Source organism: Capra hircus, chromosome 23, assembly GCF_001704415.2.
Source record: "Capra hircus breed San Clemente chromosome 23, ASM170441v1, whole genome shotgun sequence".
NCBI classification, from domain to species: domain Eukaryota; kingdom Metazoa; phylum Chordata; class Mammalia; order Artiodactyla; family Bovidae; genus Capra; species Capra hircus.
The window spans coordinates 18,480,385-18,492,426 of NC_030830.1; the positions used below are offsets into that span (position 1 = coordinate 18,480,385).

General features: G+C 38.7%; 1 pseudogene across 1 annotated transcript; it reads right to left on the reverse strand.

Annotated features, from left to right (window-relative positions):
* Window positions 7,611–8,881, reverse strand: LOC102178868 (annotated as a pseudogene). Its single transcript, XR_001297199.2, has one exon. The product of XR_001297199.2 is annotated as a proteasome maturation protein pseudogene (transcript).

A 12,042-nucleotide genomic window follows, 5' to 3' on the forward strand; every position in this document is an offset into this window, starting at 1 on the left:
AGATGCCTGGATTAGTTTAAATTCTGAGCAAAAATCAACACTTGTGAGGAAGAAGAACAGAGACGAGGCCGCATGGAGAGCACAGATAAAAATTTAGACACAATCAGGGTATACCAAGTATGAAGAGATCAATTCTGTGGATGCCAGACTAACTTGTATTTTCCCTTAGTTATAACCCAGGAACACCATCCTCCAGTAGAACATAGTAATAAGCCTGCCACAGGACAGGTGGATTTTCATGGTGCATAAGCATAATGTAAAGATAGTTAGAAAGTACTCATTTAACACAGTGAATCTCACAGTGTGATCCCCTGACCAAGTACTAGCATCACTATCACCTGGGAACTTGTGGGAAATTCACATTCCCAGGTACCACTCCAGACCTACTGAATCAGAAATATGTCTCAATAAGCCTCCAGGTGATCTGGATGCTGGCTAATGTTTGAGAATCACTGCTGTAGTCTATCTTCCTGCTTCAATGATGATCTTTGTATGGTATTCAATATACAGAAAAGCTAGTACATGGTTGGAAGACAAACTTCTATGTCTGAAAATTTTCTCTGCCTCTCCCAGTATCATTAAATTTCCAATAAAATAAATCCTTTATTTTCTATCCTGTGGATACAATATCCCTGATTTTTCTAGTACCATTATGTCACGCTTCTCATCAGAGACTTCCACAGGTTCCAAACTATGAGAAAATCCAGTGATAACTATTTATTTTGGGGTTCAGGATATTGCAAAAGAGGTTTCCTTTTGTTGTTTTTTAACACAATCCCTGAGAATTCTACTCTTTCATCCTCAGAAATTTCAAATGTGAGATCTTGGCTAAAGTTACTTCCCTCAAGAAGAATAAGCTTTGTTCTCCAAGGCATTTCCAACTTTTAAAATTTATTCCTTGATTCCGACTCTAGAACAACCACATCATCCTCATTAAGTCTGCTTCATTTTAATAAATAATCTGCTCCCCACTCGCTGAACTCAGTCGTATGGTCTCTTCTACTGCTTTTAGAGCAGAGAGCTGAACTGGGACTCAGATCAGACAGAATCTTTGCTCTACTGCCAATAGTGATATTATCAGGAATCTTCTATTTTTTTTAAAACAAAATTCTATAGTAACTAATGTCATTTCTCAGGATTGTTGCAAAGATAATAAAAGATAACAAGGCTTAATTAAAATATATGCACTCAGAAAATATAATATTTTAATCATTCAAATATCTTGATCATTGCCATTGTTATACTTTTGGTATTTAATCTCTGTATTAGTCTGTTAGACTGCCATAACAAGGTGCCCAAAACTAGGAGGACTAAACAATCAAAACTCACTGTCTCACAGTTCTGAAAGCTAGAAGGGTCAGATCAAAGAGTCTGCAAATCTGGTTCTTCTGAAGGTTGCAAGGAAGAATCAGTTCAACGCTTCTCATCCAACTTCTGGTGGTCGATGGCAATCTTCGGTATTCCCTGACTTATAGAAAATAACTCTGATGTGTCCTTCATCCTCACATGGCATCTCACTGTGTCTGTGTCTGTGTCCAAGTTTCCTCTTTTTATAAGGACATAAATTATTTGAATTAATACTTCCCCTAGTGAACTCCTGTTAACTTGGTTACCTCTGTAAGGACCATATCTTCAAATAAGGTCACATTGTGAAGTACAGTGAGTTCAAAATATAAATTTTGAGGCACATGATTCAACCCCTAAAATATATATTAATTCCCGTGTTTTATCTTATCCTATCATTTTGTATAATGATTTATTCTCTAAACTGGAGTATAGGCCACCAAAATGTATTGTCTTACATTTAAAAAATACTATTTTAATAAAACAGAATTGTGCTTTATACAGAGTTGAATATGTGTCTCTTAGAGGGGAGAAAAAGTGCTGCTTTAGTGAAATAGATACATGAAAAGATTATCTGAATGAGTTTTAACCTAGTATACATGATAGAACAGTCAAATTATAATAATGCCTGTGTTCACCTGCTGCTGCTGTTGCTGTTAAGTCGTGTCAGTCGTGTCTGACTCTGTGCGACCCCATAGATGGCAGCCCACCGAGCTCCTCTGTCCCTGGGATTCTCCAGGCAAGAACACTGGAGTGAGTTGCCATTTCCTTCTCCAATGCATGAAAATGAAAAGTGAAAGTGAAGTCGCTCAGTCGTGCCCAACCCTTCACGACCCCATGGGCTGCAGCCTACCAGGCTCCTCCGTCCATGGGATTCCCCAGGCAAGAGTACTGGAGTGGGTTGCCATTGCCTTCTCCTGTGTTCACCTGCTGCTGCTAAGTCACTTTAGTCGCGTCTGACTCTGTGCGACCCCATAGACGGCAGCCCACCAGGCTTTCCCGTCCCTGGGATTCTCCAGGCAAGAACACTGGAGTGGGTTGCCATTTCCTTCTCCAATGGAGGAAAGTGAAAGGGAAGTCGCTCAGTCGTGTCCGACCCTTAGCAACCCCGTGGACTGCAGCCAACCAGGCTCCTCCGTCCATGGGATTCTCCAGGCACACCCTTTAAAAAGAACCCAAGACATAGTCAAAACTAAATTACTCAAGTTTTAATACGGAATGCATTAAGGTAAGATGGAAATATATCTATTGCTTTGGAAGTATCTAACAGTATAGATTTTCATCCATTTCTGCTTCATTGAAACCCAGAAAGTGCTAGATATTTTGTGATTTAAACTTCTTTTTTCCAACCTACCTTCTGGTTTTTCCCAGGAAAATACAAGAACACTGACTGAGTAAATAAAAAGGCTTAAATCCTAGGTTTTTTTTTTTTTTTTTCCAAGTTAAATTTCTTTGTCCGCAGGGACTTAGTCCCTTGTCTTTAATTACACTGATGATGTTATCTTCAATTTTTCCCGAGGTTCTCAATGTAAATTTTCTTGTTTCCAAGATAGCTTTGTTTCTTTTTATACCAGGTAGCAGGGGGTGCCCTGTTTCTTTCATCATTTTTAATGTAGATTGCTTGAAATATTCACCTGTCTAATGTCCAGTTTTTAAAATCTTAACAATTTCTCATGCCTCTATCCCAGTGGTTCTAAATTTAGATACTTATTAGAATCTTTTGAAGAGATTTGAAAATGTTATCTAGACCAGACTTTTCTAAACTCATTAAATTAGAATCTCTTTGGAAGAAGCCAGGCATTGTTATTTTCTGTATGTCCCCAGTTGATTCTATTGTGCAGGCTCTACCCTTTGCAAAGTTAACAGTGCCATTTTGGTCCTTGGATTTCACTGTTCTCTATTCTATGGCAAAACTTGTTCAATAAACTTTTTTAGTCCCTCATATTTTTTTGGTCAGTTGACACTTTCAGATTAAACTACTAATAAGCCCAATCCTGCTTGTTCTTCTTTAAACAGTTTCCATATAATGCATAGACTTGCTGCCAGAGATATTTTACTTTATTATGGCTAAGAAAAGGAGCAGAATTATTTCTTAACTCATCAGCATAGAGCTTGAAATAATTTATGAAATAATGAAGGATTTTCCCTTTTTGTACCACTCTATCATTATTTTTGAGGGAATATTTCAAATGATCAAGAATGACCACTATTGTTTTAAAACAGACATCACTAGTCACTATTGATCTCCTTTTCCTTTTGACGGTAGTTCTTATTTCTGTCTCTTTATGACTCTTCCTAAAATTTCCTGCTTGACATTAGTCTTTAAAAGCTCAAATGCCTGATACTTATCACTAATTGGACAGTTTGGGAAAATGTGTTAGTTCTTCCAGTCACTAGGAAATGTGGAGTTGTCTCATTTCTTTGAGAAGGACCCATGGAGGGAGCAGTCCAATAAACACTCAGAAGCCCAAGTAACACTGAGTAAGGATAGCTGGAGAGCCTCTCCCTACAAGTAACAAATGAAGGATAGACGGAGGCTTACCAAAATTCCACTGACCTGATTGTATTTCCCTCCCCTCCCCAACCTGATTAAGCTACTTCATAGCTGATTCAGAGTACTGACCAAGTTGCTCTGTAACTGGGCTTTGTTACAGAGCCAGTGGTGCATACAGGGTCTGTGTTAAATGGAGATGCTCTATTGAGCTTCTCTCCATTTCCAGGGAAAGAATACTTGAAAAGAAGCTCCTTACTCTTTAGTGGATTTGTAGAGACTTAATGTTGCACAATGGAATACAAAAAACACCCCTGTGACCTGAGCTACCCTTTAAGTACTGGGTATCATCTGTCCCACTATCCATAAAATCATACCTGCTCAGTAGATTCATTTGCCATGGAACTATCTCCTACTGTTATTTCTAGTTTTCCGAGAATGGACACCAGAGAGTCTTTGAATTCATTGCAATTATTATTTATAATGACATAGAATATATAGCAACCCAAATATCCATCAATAGGAGTATGCATGAATAAATTGATGGTATATTTATTCAGTGGGATATTGTATAAGTATTTAAATATTCATATGAATAGACTCGACATATCAAAGTAAGTTAATTTTAGAAAACATAATGTGTAAAACATGTAAGTTGAAGAATTATGTGTAGAGTATAATATCTATTGTATCATATTATGTAATTTTTATGAAGACATACACATTCCACAAAATATAGTAACATTGCTGGTACATTTCATCAAAAATTCAAGTCTGTGATTATGGTAGGAAATGTAAGAGGTTCATGGTATGATGGTGAGGAGTTACACAAAGACCATCAACTCTAGCTGGAATCTCATTTCATTAAAAACAGGAAAAGGAGTAAATTCATCAGGTTAAGATAAACTCTCATATGGGAATGTGCCCATACTTCTTATATCATTCATTTTGTACTATGCATCAGTAAAATATTTTAAAATAATAAAGCACTTTTTAAAAATAATAAATTAATGCCCAAATAACAATATATTTCAGTTTTATTGATATTTTCTAATTTGTTATTTAGAGAGTTAGGAAGCTTGATTAGATGATTCAGCTGGTAACTGAGAACTATATAGTTTTGCTATTATTGGCTTTTAAAAAGAGAAATATTCTAGTCTGACTCAGTACATCCAAAGAAGTCTAGTGTAAAATAAGTTGATGAAATAAATAATCTCTTATGGTCTAGTTATTAAAATGATTATTAGATTATTTTCTATGTAAAATATTCTAGATTCACACGGAAGAAAAGCACTTTTAATTAAAAATGTACATAAATTTGTAGTGACATGATTTTAACTTTAAACAGTGACACAGTACAGTTCAGTTCAGTTGCTCAGTTGTGTCCGACTCTTTGCAACCCCGTAAATCACAGCACGCCAGGCCTCCCTGTCTATCACCAACTCCCGGAGTTCACTCAGACTCGCTTCCATCGAGTCAGTGATGCCATCCAGCCATCTCATCCTCTGTCGTCCCCTTCTCCTCCTGCCCCCAATCCCTCCCAGCATCAGAGTCTTTTCCAATGAGTCAACTCTTCACACGAGGTGGCCAAAGTACTGGAGTTACAGCTTTAGCATCATTCCTTCCAAAGAAATCCCAGGGTTGATCTCCTTCAGAATGGACTGGTTGGATCTCCTTGCAGTCCAAGGGACTCTCAAGAGTCTTCTCCAACACCACAGTTCAAAAGTATCAATTCTTCGGTGCTCAGCCTTCTTCACAGTCCAACTCTCACATCCATACATGACTACTGGAAAAACCATAGCCTTGACTAGATGGACCTTAGTCGGCAAAGTAATGTCTCTGCTTTTGAATATGCTATCTAGGTTGGTCATAACTTTTCTTCCAAGGAGTAAGCGTCTTTTAATTTCATGGCTGCAATCACCATCTGCAGTGATTTTGGAGCCCCCAAAAATAAAGTCTGACACTGTTTCCACTGTTTCCCCATCTATTTCCCATGAAGTGATGGGACTGGATGCCATGATCTTCATTTTCTGAATGTTGAGCTTTCAGCCAACTTTTTCACTCTCCTCTTTCATTTTCATCAAGAGACTTTTTAGTTCCTCTTCACTTTCTGCCATAGGGTGGTGTCATCTGCATATCTGAGGTTATTGATATATTTCCTGGCAATCTTGATTCCAGCTTGTGTTTCTTCCAGTCCAGCGTTTCTCATGATGTACTCTGCATAGAAGTTAAAGAAGCAGGGTGACAATATACAGCCTTGACGTACTCCTTTTCCTATTTGGAACCAGTCTGTTGTTCCATGTCTAGTGCTAACTGTTGCTTCCTGGCCTGCATACAGGTTTCTCAAGAGGCAGGTCAGGTGGTCTGGTATTCCCATCTCTTTCAGAATTTTCCACAGTTTGTTGTGATCCACACAGTCAAAGGCTTTGGCATAGTCAATAAAGCAGAAATAGATGGTTTTCTGGAACTCTCTTGCTTTTTCCATGATCCAGCAGATGTTGGCAATTTGATCTCTGGTTCCTCTGCCTTTTCTAAAACCAGCTTGAACATCAGGGAGTTCACGGTTCACGTATTGCTGAAGCCTGGCTTGGAGAATTTTGAGCATTACTTTACTAGCGTGTGAGATGAGTGGAATTGTGCGGTAGTTTGAGCATTCTTTGGCATTGCCTTTCTTTGGGATTGCAATGAAAACTGACCTTTTCCAGTCCTGTGGCCACTGCTGAGTTTTCCAAATTTGCTGGCATATTGAGTGCAGCACTTTCACAGCATCATCTTTCAGGATTTGAAATAGCTCTACTGGAATGCCATCACCTCCACTAGCTTTGTTTGTAGTGATGCTTTCTAAGGCCCACTTGACTTCACATTCCAGGATGTCTGGCTCTAGATGAGTGATCACACCATCGTGATTATCAGGGTTGTGAATATCTTTTTTGTACAGTTCTTCTGTGTATTCTTGCCATCTCTTCTTAATATCTTCTGCTTCTGTTAGGTCCATACCATTTCTTTCCTTTATCGAGCCCATCTTGCATGAAATGTTGCCTTGGTATCTCTAATTTTCTTGAAGAGATCTCTAGTCTTTCCCATTCTGTTGTTTTCCTCTATTTCTTTGCATTGATTGCTGAAGAAGGCTTTCTTATCTCTTCTTGCTGTTCTTTGGAACTCTGCATTCAGATGCTTATATCTTTCCTTTTCTCCTTGGCTTTTTGCTTCTCTTCTTTTCTCAGCTATTTGTAAGGCCTCCCCAGACAGCCATTTTGCTTTTTTGCATTTCTTTTCCATGGGGATGGTCTTGATCCCTGTCTCCTGTACAATGTCACAAACCTCATTCCATAGTTCATCAGGCACTCTATCTATCAGATCTAGGTCCTTAAATCTATTTCTCACTTCCACTGCATAATCATAAGGGATTTGATTTAGGTCATACCTGAATGGTCTAGCGGTTTTCCCTACTTTCTTCAATTTCAGTCTGAATTTGGTAATAAGGAGTTCATGATCTGAGCCACAGTCAGCTCCTGGTCTTGTTTTTGTTGACTGTATAGAGCTTCTCCATCTTTGGCTGCAGAAAATATAATCAATCTGATTTCAGTGTTGACCATCTGGTGATGTCCATGTGTAGAGTCTTCTCTTGTGTTGTTGGAAGAGGGTGTTAGCTATGACCAGTGCATTTTCTTGGCAAAACTCTATTAGTCTTTGCCCTGCTTCATTCCGCATTCTAAGGCCAAATTTGCCTTTTACTCCAGGTGTTTCTCGACTTCCTACTTTTTTTTCTTTTACCTGAGAAACAGATAATCTTTAATTTCTGTAAACTAGGTTCATAAAAAATACCTTATTAAGAACAAACCACCATAGGGAAGATTTATTTTTAAACAAATGATCACGGAATTTGTTCATGGATAGCATGTGTATGTACATGAATGGTCTTATGTTTTTAAATTTAAACGTCTTGTGATACATAAATCTATGCAATACTATAGTCTAAAACTGACATCTCCTGGTTGTTTAAGTTTTCAGTTTAAAGATAAGACCAAAATAGAAAACCTGAAAGAATCAAAGAATATACCTATAATTCTAATGTAGCATCAACAAACCAAGTATTATTCTTTCGAGTATTAATGGACTATATTGGAACAAGGTAAAATCTAATAGTCTTGTTCTGTCCTTACTTTGAAATGTTGCCACTGAAATCAATTATAGATGTTTATTCTGAAAGATGCAACTATAAAGTTTGCAAGCTCAAAACTACTCAAAATTAAATTTATGGAATAACTAGAAAATAGGCTGATTTGGAACCTGTGCATAGTTTTATAACACTAATTAGTAACATTTCTTTAAAGACCTAGAAATCTGTTGCTTTCATATAAATAAGAAGTTTTAAAACCAACTCCCTTGAATGCTTTCAATGATCACATAAAGCAATGACCCAAATAATTTCAAATGATCACAGATGTTTAGGCAACACTTCTCATGTGTTAGTACTTTTAATGTTGTGCACATCAAATTATAGGAAAAAGGCAACTATAAACAAGACGCAGCCCCTCCACTTCCATGAACAGCACACAGCATTACAGTAAGCCAAGTTTATATTCAACCATCAAATGCGGTTCTCCCATTAGTTCACTTTGTGATGGGTCATTAAGAATATCTTCAAATCCAATAGTCTCATCATTACCCCTCAAAATATCCAGTGAAAGGTTTGAGCTTGGAAGAAATGGAAGACGCTGAACCTGCTGCACTGCCTTGAATTCCATCTGCAGTTTTAGTCGTGCAAAAAGACCCTGGATGTTTCTCATTGTGGAGAAGTTCATCTTATCTTGGTTGAGCTGGAAATTTTTTTCTGATAATTCAAGAGGATGACTGGGTAGAAGTTCATTTTTCACGCAAGAGAAACCTTTTCGAAGAAGATCATGACTTTCAAAAGGACCACTTGCCGACAGCTCAGTAACTGGAATACTGTCCTTTAGCTGAGATCCAAGTCCTCTGGCATTCATCTTCGACTTGCTCGGCGTACAGACGCTCTCCCCTTGATGGTCAACCGGCCCCACCCTCGACTTCCTACTTTTGCATTCCAGTCCCCTATAATGAAAAGGACATCTTTTTGGGGTGGTAGTTCTAAAAGGTCTTGTAGGTCTTCACAAAACTGTTCAACTTCAGCTTCTTCAGCGTTACTGGTTGGGGCATAGACATGGATTACCGTGATATTGAATGGTTTGCCTTGGAAACCAACAGAGATCATTCTGTCGTTTTTGAGATTGCATCCAAGTACTGCATTTCAGACTCTTCTGTTGACCATGATGGTTACTCCATTTCTTCTGAGGGATTCACAAGGTAACATTTATATCACAACTATAAGGTAAGGGAGTTAGAGAAGGCAAGGTTCAGAAAAAGAAGGAGACCAGCAGTTTACAGGAACACATCACCTTTAAAAATGAGGCGAGAAGGGGCAGCAGTCAGATTAGCGAGCTGCTGCACTTATGGCAACCCACTCCAGTGTTCTTGCCTGGAGAATCCCAGGGACTGGGGAGCCTGGTGGGCTGCCGTCTATGGGGTCGCACAGAGTCGGACACGACTGAAGTGACTTAGCAGCAGCAGCAGCAGCCCTTATCCAAGAGTAAGTATGTATAGGCATGTATGTGGAAAGTTACTGTTTTAAGGGGGCCTGTTCTCCAAGGTTGTTTGGAGTAGTTATCTCTTAAATGGCTGGGGCAAAGAATTTTGGAGCTCTACTAGAGGCTGGACCGGCTGGGAGCTGGGCGTAATCAACCTTAATGTCCATTTTTTTTCCTTTGGGTGAGAGAGTTCTTTGTTTTACATAGAAAGGTGGGGAAGACCTAGAGGGGAATTTTAATTCTAGGCTATTTTGAGCCCTGTAACTTTCCTTCAACAACAGCCCTAGCACATGCTCTACTATTATATTAATTAGCATGCAATGTTTATATGCTTACTGGTTTCTCAAGTGTATTTATTACCCTTAGATTTATTTCTCTGTCACATGTCACCAAAGTAACCAAACAATTCTGTCCTTTTTGAGTTCGCTAATCAGGACAGCTTCTACCTTTCACTAGTTGTCACTTTGCTCTTCAGTCCAAGAAACCATATAAAGCTTTATACTTTTCCAATTAGGTAGCTATTTAATTGGGGTCTTCAACTTTGCATGCTCATTAAAATTTTTCAGCCCCCACAAGACACCTCATTTAGCGAGTCCCTGAATAATTTCTAAGAATAGTACCTCTCTCTTGAACTTGAAGCAGAGAACTGAAGTTGCTAGTGATCACCTGTCTGAAATGGTGTTCCACTCCAAATGATATCGGAGAACATCAGAAAACTCAGAATAAATTTTAGATTATATGGAAACATCTTGAAACCTATAAGATTTGTCATATATGTTACAAATCTGATTATGAAAGATATAGCTGGAAATGACTCTATACAACCTCATTCAATAGACAGGTAAATTTACAAGTTCAAATACGATTCTTTAAGCAATATTATATTGGATCAGAAAAAAAGTGACCCCTATAAAAACAACCGTGTTTAATTATGTTAGACTGTGTTGACGTCCTCTCTAACTTTGAATACTGGTATGGTAAGTTTCCTAAATTTTCAAGCTATCTTTGATGTTTCCTAAATTTTCAAGCTATCATCATAAGTCTGTGACTTTGATAAAAACCACTTCGTATCTCTGGATCTCGACAACTACACCTGATTAGTGATGGGATATAGAGGTCTTTTTCAGCTTTACTATGTCATAGTGAGGAAATAGTCACTTTAAAGTTAGCTTAATGGATTCTGAAAATTCTAAAGCTTGCATATTTGTTTAACCTCAGTGAGGAGATGACAGTATTTATGCCAACCCTCAAGATCACAGGTGAACTGTACAGGGCCTACCACCACCCACCCTCAGATCAGAGTAGCCTGGAAGAAATTATTTCAGAAGCCACTGTCAAATAAATACACATTTATGACTTCCATAATATGAGCCCCCTCCATTATCTCAATTTAATTGTCATGGAGTTGGATTAAAGTGCATGCTAGGGAAGAAAACTGTCATATAACATAATAGCTGGCCAAGGTGTCTCTCTCCCCTTTCCTGATTATGTTCATGGATAACTTCAGCCCTGTACACTTACCTCTCCTGGTGAGGAACCCCTATAAGCCAGAAGGGGAGGAGAGAGAAAGCATTCCCTGAAAATTTAGAGGCACACTTGGTCTAAACCGTCCACCTAACATCCTCTCTAGAAAGAACTGTTTACTGGCAGAATCTATTGTCCCTCACTAAAAATACTGAAAAGGAGGTATTTAACCCTTTCCCCATTCACACTAGGGTTCTCTGTAGTCTCACCATAGCCCAATACATGTCCTTATTAGTAACCTACTAGTACCAGCACTCCTGCCCAGGGAGTGGAACAGACAGAAGCAGGTAAGTAGGGATTGAGCTACTCTGGGGCAAATATTCTCCCATGTTTATTCCTTTTTCTTGGAAACCTGGATATATTTCCTATCTGGGTCTGTAACTATCCAGATACTTGACTCCACATAGGTTTTCAGTGGAACAGTGGTGGCCCTCAGCTTATTCATTATGGGTTCCACTGACTACACCCAGCAGAGTATCCATACCTTTTGGTACAAATAAATGTTCATTTAGAATCTGCCACGTAGGAGACATGGGTTGGATCCCTAGGCCTGGAAGATCCCCTGGAGGGATCACAAAGAGAATGTCCAAGCATGGCAACCTGCTCCAGTATACTTGATGGGAAATTCTCACAGACAGAGGAGCTTGGTGGTTATGGTCCAAGGGGTTGCAAAGAGTCAGATATAACTGAAGTGACTCAGCATGATGCATGATTAGAATCTGTAAGGTCAGCCAGAGTTTCTCTTTGATGACGGTGATGAAGCGGTATGTCCTGAAACTGATTATTGGACCAGAAACGCACTTAATGAAGTCCTTCTTGGGGTCTATTGCCTTTTTTCATCGTGAAGGTGGTCAGAGAGTTTGTACAACTCAGCTCATCACTCATCATTTTAATACGTACCACATAGAGTTTCACCCAATAATGTTAGCTACCATTATGTGAAATTAGATATGAAATAAATAGTGCCACCACCCTCTTCTCCATTTATTCTTCTTAAGATATGGATTCCAATAACTCTTGCAGAGTACTGAGTGCCTTTAGTATATGCAGCCAGGCCAACTTCCATTTGAATATACA